The sequence below is a fragment of the Amborella trichopoda genome, chromosome 6, assembly GCF_054954075.1.
Source record: "Amborella trichopoda isolate Santa Cruz 75 chromosome 6, AtrichopodaSantaCruz75HAP2 v2.0, whole genome shotgun sequence".
NCBI lineage: Eukaryota > Viridiplantae > Streptophyta > Magnoliopsida > Amborellales > Amborellaceae > Amborella > Amborella trichopoda.
Genome location: NC_142341.1, coordinates 40,154,113 through 40,164,873, shown reverse-complemented (window position 1 = coordinate 40,164,873; position 10,761 = coordinate 40,154,113). Strand labels below are relative to the sequence as shown.

The following is a 10,761-nucleotide window of genomic DNA, read 5'->3' as shown; positions in this document are numbered from 1 at the left end:
CGACAAATTATGGAGAAAAGGAGCTAAAAAACTAAAATGTTTGGTAGAATAACTTCCCAATCCATCGTTGATGTGTCGATTCTACTTTAGGAAATAAAGTGCCATTATTTTCAGAAAGAACCTCTCTTAAAAATGTTTTGTAAAAGCAATATTTTGAAAAACCGACAGGGTGATCGCTGGGTCGATCAATATGGTGATCGAGATTTGGAGATTCGGTAGGGAATCCATAAAAAGTTAGAACAGATTATAATAATTGTCGCCATTAGGCACTTCAAGGTCGTTCGAGAATTGGATAACCCCATCAACTATTTAGGCACATAATGTTCTTTTCTTGCTTGGTTATTTGATCATTTACTATTAGAACTTAAATGCAAAATAGAATGTAGTAGCAACAATTACACAAAGGAATAACCTATAAATAAAGGCTCGATAACCTTTCAATGTCAGATTCAAATGATGTTTGATCAAGCTTATCTTTTCCTTTCGATATGTGAGCTCATCAGTGCACCTTTTCCACCTTCCAGCAACTTCTACCTATCAATACCATGTAAATTTGTTAATTGAACCACAATATATCTCACAAATATATTATTAATATTAGAATTGATCAAATTAAATAATTCAATTGCTAAAAATTTCATCCACAGATGGCATGAAAGCTAGAGAAGGCAATAGATAATAACTCATTGTTTTCTAGAATGGTTGTTTATTCTTTTTGGGTAAATTAGAATGGTTGTTTCAACTTTCAAGTGTTCTAAGGACAAGCCAAATAATTAAGGCATCGTATAGTCATCCATTTCATAATTATTAATGGAGTAGAATGTGACTAGACTATGTGATGTTAGAAACGCATATTACTAGAGAAAATTTATTACGTAAAAAATCACTGAACAAGAGAGCTGATTTCTCTCCAAGTTCCAAGAATAGCTTTCTATTTTTTATGGTCCCTCTTGAATGATTTTTACATACCTTTCCCATAACTATCGTATTCATTCTTGAGTGATTTCACTCAAAGAAATCCTCAACCTTTCTCATATCTATCATTGAAAAGTAAAATTTTGCTAATGTACCGTGAAAGTGACGATAAAAATAATTTTAATAACAATTTTTTTGTCAAAGAATTGGTTGAGAGAGAAGATAGATATGAAAAGAGAAAATAGCTGTCAGCCATTGTGGATAACCAAGAAAGGGGCAGATAACTCTTTGATTTGGTTGTGTTTTGCAATGGTCTAGCTAGCATTGATGCTTATTCCCTTACGATATTAGACAGGTTTTTGCATCCAATAGTTAAGATTTCTCTCTACCCAAATCAATGGTTAAGCCTTCCAACTCTATAACTCTCTCTCTCTCTCCCTCTTAAAAAAATGATTATTTGGGCTTTTATTGAGATGTGGCCCAAAAAAAGAAAGAGACTGCCATGTGCCATAGAAGATGGTCAAATGAATTATGGGAAATAAGACTGTTATAGTAAATAAAAAGTGATATTAAATACACCAAAAAAGGGAAGAGAGAGAGACCATGAAATAAATGGTGAACATGATGCCTTTGTGGCCAAATCCCAACACCCCCACTTGGCCAAAAGGCCAAATATATTAACGTTCCTTGGCCATAAGGTTTTTTCCATATAAGGTTTTTACTCATTTTGATGTGGCCTTCTTGAAGGTTTTGTCCGTCTACAAGATTAGATCATTTATAGCATTGGGTGCCTCTTGAGTGGAAAATTTATATTTCTCCAAGTCCTATCATGGTCACATGCTTGGAGAACATTTCAGTAGTCCTTAGTTAAGAGGTCTACTATTATATAAAAAGAAGGCAAATAACTTATTGTGTCTCTCTTTTTTTTCCACTCTATCTTGGTTATAGTGTTAATCAACTTCTATGTGTCTCCCCATGGAGCTGATTGCTCCACTTCTAATTAATGAACTTGCAGCTTGGTTGTCACCAAATAATTGAACTAGTTCGTTGGTTATTTTCAACTTCAATCTGTAACAAAGTAGCTTATCCAGATGATAAAAGTAGAAGCTTTAGTACAAGCAATGTATTCTGCTTCTATTGTAGACCGAACAAGACAACCTTGTTTCTTGCTAAACGAAGAAACATAACCTCATTTGAAAGAGAAAATATGTCCAAAAGTGGACTTCCTATCATTAGGATCTCTTGAAAAGTCTGTATTAGAGAACCCTAGAATTTCTAGGTTATTAGCTTGATAACAAAATTTATAATGTTTGGTTTCTTGGATATATTTAAGTATCCTTTTGATTGCTTGTCTATGAGTGATAGTTGGGTTGCTTTGAAATCTACTGACAAGTCCAATTGCAAAACAAAGTTCAAGTTTTGTATAAAGCATAGCATACAAAAAGAACAAATAGCATGTTTGTAAGGAATATGTCCATTTTAGCCTTATCCTCATTATTGATTGGACATTCTTTCTTTGATAGCTTCATACTCTAACAAATATGAATTTTCATTGGTTTGCTATTTTTCATAAATCTTTGAAGAATATTTTCTAGATATTTTTCTTGAGATAAGTAGAGAATTCTAGAATTTATATCCCACATAATCTTTATTTCTAAAACGTCTGATGCTTCTACCATATCCTTCGTTTCGAAATGTGAATTAAACCAAGATTTAGTTTTATCTATCATTTCTTTATCATTACTAGTTAATAGAATAACATCCACACAATTTAATCCCACTATTCTAAACATACACATAGTGATCCACAATGTTAGCTATATAGCCAATTTGGAAAATTGCCTTATGAAAAGTTAAAGATCATTGCCTAGATGATTGTTTTAGACCATACAGTGATTTTTTTGAATTTTTATACTTTTCTCCTTGACTTTTAACCATGTATCCCTTTAGTTATTTCTTATAAAAATATTATTTTACTTCTCCATTTAAAAAAGTTGTCTCAACATCTGATTAAAATAATTCCAAGTAAGAATATGCTCCTCGCACTAATATTATCCTTATAGATGCAATTTTTCTACAGGAGAATATGTCTCTACATAATCTACTTATATTTTTAGTAAATCATTTGGCTACTAATCTAAACTTACATTTATCAAAAGTTCATTCAGCTTTGAATTTCCTTTTGAGGATGTATTTACATCCTATAGCCTTCATATCTTTAAGTAGATGTACAAGTTCTATAGTTGATTTCTTACAATAGAGTTAATTTCATCATCCGTAGAACTGATCCACTCAGATGACTCAGATCAGTTGATTGCTCCGTTAGAACCACACATTTCATCTATCTCATCCTCCTTAAGTATACACAATATTCATCTAAATGGAGAAGAAGAGCTCTAGATCTCTTCCCACCCTCTTTATTTTTGTTTCTCACTATTCAAGTTTTCTTAAAAATGAGCATCACAACTCTCAATCAAGCTTCTATTGTCATGATCAAAAAACCTAACACTTAGAGTTATCGCAATACCCTATAAATGAAGATTTAATTATTTTACGATGGAATTTGTCTCTTTATGGATATGGGATGAGCACATGCGCAAGTCATCCTCAAATTTTTAATGTACTTAGATTTGGTTTTCTTCTTGTCCATAGTTCATAGGGGTCAATTATATAGACTTTGCTGGCATTGCTCAAAATGAACATAATTGTATTGATAGCCTCTCCCAAAGAATTTAGAGCTACATTGGCATGACCCATCATAGATCTAACCATATCTATTAAAGTCCCATTATGACTCTCAGCTGCACTATTTTGTTGTGGGATATATTGTAAGGTTGTTTGACGTGTTATTCTATGGTCTCCACAAAAAATTGATTAAATAATTATGAGGTGTATTCTCCTCCCCTGTCAATCCTTTGATTTTTTTATGTCTGTCCAATTGAATTTTCATTTCTGCATTATATTCCTTAAATGTTTCCAAGGCATTGGGTTTTTTACAAATCACGTATACATATCCATACCTAGGGTAATCATGTATAAATGTTATAAAGTATTTCATACCTCTATGTGTCTTGACATGCAATGTTTAAATAATTATTGGGATTTTTGTCCTTTAGGGAATGGCTTCCTTATCAATTTTTCTGAAAGGCACGGTTCACAAGTTTGAAATTCAATTTCTCTAAGATTAGGTATTAATCCTCTTTTTACAAACTTTTGCATTTTATCTAAGATTGGTTTTTTACAGATCACGTATACATATCCATACCTAGGGTAATATGCCTTAATCTCAAGTGCCACGTATATGAATCATTTTCAGTCACATTCATTGCCATATCGATATATAAATAAGTAACAACATTCATTCCATCAACAACATTAAGATATTATAAGTTTTCAAATTTCTCCTCCCAATCATTAATTTGACCATCTCTCCTAATAGACACCTTTCTAGACTGGAATTGGACTTCATAGCCGTTTTGATATAAGCTAGGGATAGAAATAAAATCGCGCCTCATATTGGGCACAACAAAGTACCAATGAGGAAGAAATTTATATTCCTAGGTAACTCCAGCTTGTAAGTGCCAACACTTGGCACAGCAGAAAAGGTGTCTATTTGGTTTTGACTTCAAGTCGACAAAACCATCCCTAGTTCTTGAAACATGCTTAGTTGATGCCAAGTCCACCCACCATCCTTTGAAATCATGGTTAGCCACCATAGACTCAAAATCGACACAAACTGGGTCAAGCTTCTTGTTGTTCTTGTGGTTGCTCCTCTATTCATTGTTCATGTGGTAGGCATTATAGGAAACATTTTTATTAGGACATTTAGGTTTAATATGCTCTATCCCTCTTCACTTATAACATTTTGGCGGGTTATTGAAAACCTTTTCTCCTTGTAGTTCAAAATCTTTTCCCTTCGCTTTAATCTGTTACTGTTATTTCAATCATTATGAGACCTAGGATGGGAATTTCTAGCAGAAGTTTGGAAAAAGTGTGATTCTGCATTTCCCTTTTTATTTCTTCTTTCTTCCTCTATACAATGATTACGGGTTCTCATGAAGGAGGGAGACTATTCAAATACTATTGACACTTGCATCTAAGGGGGAATGGGGTTTCATGTTGCGACAAGGTCTTTAGCAAGAACAATGATCTTGTTAGCAGGCTCTACTACACATTCATTTTCCCTCATCCTACAAGAATTATATTTTTGAAATAAAATTTGAATATATATGGGTTTATGATACAGATCTATTCCTTTCTATCAATGCTTTCGGAGGTTTTATAATATTCAAATACCCTAATCAAATCAGCCACCATAAAAGTAAGCAAGGTAGTTACCCTAATCAAATCAGCATCCATAAAAGCAAGCAAGGTGGTTTTTGCCAGTTGTCATCTTCCCATTTGTCATGTTGTCTTCTACTTTAGGCAGTTGGGTTTAAACCCAATTCAGGTTTAGTAGAGCACAAAATACAATCCATCTTGCTTGAATTAAGATGTAGTTCATTTTTCTTTTCTATGAATTGAAGTTTGTCCTGTTAAGTTTTTCAATTTTAGATAGTTCACTTATCATCAATCTAGCAGCCTTGATACCAAAAGAGTATAGGAATATCAATGAAATTCAAAGTTTAGATCAACTGACCACTTTCTTGATAGATGATTTACTGACTTTTCGCATGATGATGATGATGGCACCTCTCTGATTGACAGTGGGTCACAGTTCCCCTTAAGTGGAACAACAGGTAGCGACCTCAAAAGAATTCCTTATGACTATGGACTGGCTACGGTTTAGATGGTTCTAGCATTTTGCCTAACAGTTGGCATGGTAGGCCAAAAAAAAAGAGCCATGTGCAAGAAAAGAAACAAAAAATGTTTTACATATATATATATATATATATATATATAGAAGATATCTCCATAGACACTTTCTCTATTATTGTGAGTGTTGAATCTATATGTATACTTAAACGGTATGCTTGAACAATAAACAATGAATGAGAATGAATGATGTTTAATGGAGATACTCCTATTTATTATACTTGCAACGACCATACAAATAGCTAGTTGTGGAAATTGATATTTGTTGGATAGTTATAACGAATCTGATAATAAATTGTGTCGGCGGTGGTTGTGCTTGCTTTCCTGTTAGGATTAATTTATTATTTTAATAGGTTTTCTATATACAATGATATGCTGAGGCTAACTCTTCCAACTTGAATGCATAAAAATACCAAAAATTTCAAAAAGATAGAAAATAAAAAAGATGAACAAAAATGAACTACAATCATTCCTTTCAGCACCAAATTCCTTTCATAGGTAAAATTTAAGATTCACACTTTCAGTGGTATATGGCAAGAAAATACTCAGTGCTTATTGTCTTAGTAATTTCATTTTTGCATGTTTCTTGGATGTTGATAGCATATTTTATAGTCAATTCCTCATTTTGATTTATTAATCCCAAGTCTCACATCTCTTAAATAACTATTAAAGAGCCATAATGTGTTCTCTTCTACCTAGAGATTTATATGGACATGACTCATCATTCCACTAAAGCTTCCCCATTAAAATATGTTATGTACAACATGATTGAGAAACATAGAAGGATCATGACTCCATTGAGAAACATAGAAGGACCAGGACTCCACCATTAACCAAGAAAAGTAACATGATGCTATCATATTTTAAACTCATATCACATCTAGCACTTTCATTCTTCATCATGCTAATGCAATGATTATTACTTGAGATCCTAAGATATCAAATGATGAATTTAATAATATTTCATTCCTTTGATATTTATAGTGTTATTTTTCAATTTTGTTAGAAACCAGAAATCAACAACTGTGATGTTTTTTGCATATGTGCAACTTCATTATAATCTACCTAACATAACCACTGCAAGAATGTGGTGATGTTATGTTTAATCAACCCCTCTTTCCAACTTGTTGGAAGAGGACAATCCGTATGCAGATTTACTAGCCAATGGAGGTGTTAAGAATGCTTTCTTTTCTCATAGACAAATTGAGATAGTGTTTTGGATCTCTACAACACTGGCGTTCTTTTGTTCTACAATTTTCTCACTTGCACAAAAAAGAGCAACCATTAAGATGGTCATTTTAAAGAAAAATAGTACCGGTTGTGCATGCAAATCCCTCCTTGAAGATTCTGAGTCAAATAGCACCATAGGCCGGTTCTCGTAATCCTAGAATTGCAACATGAAGTAATACATAACCTCAGTTCTATATAGAAAAATCTCAAAAGGATATGTACATTAACATGACAGAACAAAAGAATATATTTTTTCATATTTTTTCCTATTATGGGTAGACCGTAGAAATGTTTCTACCTTATTACAAACTATGCAATAAGCATCACTTAATTTTGTTAAGAGAAATGATATTGTTTTCTACTCGGTTTGGTGCTCCACCAACCTCAAGAAGCAATTTTAAGATTTGAGGGCTAAGACAATTTTGAACCCCCTAATATCAGTCGATTCAAAGTTTGATTTTGTTTGGAATTCTCCTCCAAATCTCAATCCATCCCCCATCGAACTGGACATACCAGATTTTATTTGAGAGCCACAACAAATTTAAGGCATTTTTGGGACTCCAATATTGTTTGTGGTGTGAAAAAATGATTTGCAAATATTTTTGCCTCTTCCCCACTATAAAGTAGTTTTTGAGGTGAGTGGAGCACCAAGTTTGGTGCTTCGAACACAGCACACTATCATTTTCCTTTAGTCAAATATTTGAAGGAATAACAACCAAAATCCGTACATCTAGTGCTTCCATTAAAGATCTCTCCACATTTAAATATGACTCACATAGCAGTAGATATCCCGGATGCGATGATATGTATTTGCATTTCTCACAGCTTTTCCAATAATCGCTCCTGGACAGTCAATTTGGTAGCCATTTTCTTCACAACCATAATTCATCCAAAGTCTTTCCTCCTCATAGCTGATACTACTATGGATTCCCAATTCATAGTGGCAGTGGGGGAAAAGAACATGTTCAATATTAATCCCATCAGTATTCTACAACAAATATAGAGACCGGTAATTTCTTAAACAATTACAAATTTGAATTCCAAATAGAAAGCTAGGAATAGAGTGCTACTTTGTGATAAGCTTCCATGTTCTTTAGACAATCGGGTTCGTTGGAGTTCCAATAATTCCCTTGACAAGATATTCTTAAATCTTCATATAGTTTATCTGAAATCAGTCCCATTCGATGAGCAAATGGAACCCTAGAATTGTAAAGGATATCATAATCTGTATGCTCATTGCCTACGGAATAGCCTTGATATACCATCAAACACGAACATGTATTAGAACAAAAATTAGACACTCAAAAGGTTACATATACCAATGTACACTTAATGACCCTTGTGACCAGATAGGGAGAACCACATATTAAATGGAAAAATGTCATTAAATGTTGTAGGACACCATATCTTATATACAACATTGATAGTTTAGTATACTCCAGTATCTCAAAGACATCAGCTGTATTCTAAATAATTTAAATTGAAAAGCAAGCGCTCAAATTCCAAATACAAACATAAATATAGAATGTAATCTTCTCCCTAATTTCTTGTAGACAACTAAAAATAATCATCAACAAAGTCATAACCATGGTTTGAAAAAGAGAGGAAATCACAGTTACCTTGAAGTTTATGTTTGGCTTCACACCTGCTTCTATACCTGCACTATAAACCTACTGGTAACATATCAAGAAGAAGCCTACAGTAGATTTAGGAGTTACGTTATAGTACCATGCAGCAAATACGATGGCTAAATTGTAAGGATTAACATGTAGCAAGTGGAAAACCTACATAACATTATGAACATAATAAGTACCTAAAATGATTTATGAATATAACAAGGACTGGACTGAGTTACCCTTCACAATTTCTAGTAACAATGTTGGGACATAAGCTCCAGCATACGAGCATCTAGTAATGTAAAGTGGATTAGACAAGAAATCAGGGTACTCGTGAAACCACTGCATTATGACACTGTAAGAGACAATTGCCAACTATATGTTGTGAACTCAAATGGTGCATTTGTTTTATGAAGGAGAACGCAGTTTCAGAAACCGCATTTTTAGGGGAAGTGGATACCTCGAGTACCATGGGCAACCATGGAACTCACGGTACCTATTATTTAAATTTAAATATAAGGCAAGTGGATATCGCAATGTCCCCTTTTTATATAGCATTCCCCTGCTAACTCCTACTATACTGGAATACGAGGTTTCCAAAACCACGTCTTCCAGTTACCAAATGTGGAATAAGAAAAAAGAGGTGGATAGCGGACCTTTAAAACAAATTTATATAGATCTGAAACAGTCTTGGCATCATGTGTTTCAGAATCATCATTATTATCACATATGAGAATCCTGCACCAGCAGGTGAATCCACCGCAACAATGTTGGACACCTATAAAGCAGAGGAATTTGAAGTGGAAATTCCCTTTTAAATGGATTGAAAGAAACATGCCCATTGGCATCTCATAGACATACTAAAATTCATTAGCTAAATAATACATGGTAAAGAGAATCCAGGCAAAAGCTCATTGTTCTCACATTCTATAGTTTTAAAACTTTAAATGGTATGAACATGTAGCTTTAGATCATCAATAGAAAATTTCACATTTGAAAGACAAAGATAATAGAGATTTTGGTATGTTTCAACATGGACAATACCTTGGTCCAAGGGAAAGGATTTAATTTCACTTTCACCCCATTGATCAAATAATCCTTATCCTCCTCAATCTTAAAAGGACCTGCAATGAGATAACCTTTTAGTAATATAGTTTGCATACTAAGGTTCTTAATGTCAAGCAAATTAAAATTCACCTATGATCAAGTAAATTAGACAAACAAATATAAAAGGTAGATCAAGCTCTGGAAACTCTCTAATTGATTACCTCGACCTCAAGATATTTACATATTGGAGAAAAAAAAGATTCTAAATCCTAAAATAGTACATCTTGTAACACATTATCAGGTCAATCCATTTTAAAGATTCCCAAATGTTTGTAGATCTACTCGATCTGACCATTTTTTAAATCTTAAATTTTATAATTAGAGGTGAAAATAGATTCTTTGAGCATCATAAGGATTTGCAACACCAAAAATTGCATCCTTCGATAAAGTTTGGAGATGCACCCTACTTTTATAGTTCAAGGTTGACACCTTATGCAAGGCACACCCTAATATAAATAGAATACCAGTTAAGGAGCTTATGATAATTAGTACATGTATAAATTATTCATACTTATCTGGCAAATAGTGAAAGTTATTCAAAGATCACTATGACATTAAACATATAAGTATTTTCTACAACCTAGTTTCCAACATCAAACAAAATTACATCGTGAATGACATTCGATTTCAAGATGTTCTCAAAGCATACCATGCGTTACTGAGGTCTCAGAAGAATGTTTCTAAGATGTTATCGGCAATGAGAAAATTATTTCAAAAATCATAAAAAAAAAATGACTTTCAATAGTTAATGGGAAATGCAAGATTGGGGCACACCATTTTACGAGATTAAGAGTTATGATCAGGCTATAAAACTAAAGTAACTTGGAAACATGTGTCGTTTATCATAGTTGTGATACAAAGTAAAACTAGCTTTGATTTACCAATCATGAGATTCTACTGCTAAGGAGATAAGTGTGACTATGTCGTATTTTCTATATACCAATATTGATTATAAAGGGGCAAATAGCTCAAGAACCCAACATCTTGGATGTACCTCTCTCAATTAGAAAGAAAGTTACCGGAACACATTTAAAATAGACTGTTGCATGCCAGCACAAAGAGGAATGAGTCAATACAT

At 33.2% G+C, this 10,761-nt stretch overlaps 1 long non-coding RNA gene across 1 annotated transcript; it reads right to left on the bottom strand.

Annotated features, from left to right (window-relative positions):
• Nucleotides 1-308: 308 nt before the first annotated feature.
• LOC110006885 (uncharacterized) lies at nt 309-7,948 on the bottom strand. Its single transcript, XR_016058488.1, has 3 exons — nt 7,736-7,948; nt 7,046-7,114; nt 309-534 (listed from the first exon to the last, which is right to left on the bottom strand). It is a non-coding gene; the product is annotated as an uncharacterized LOC110006885 (long non-coding RNA).
• Between the last annotated feature and the right edge of the window lie 2,813 nt (nt 7,949-10,761).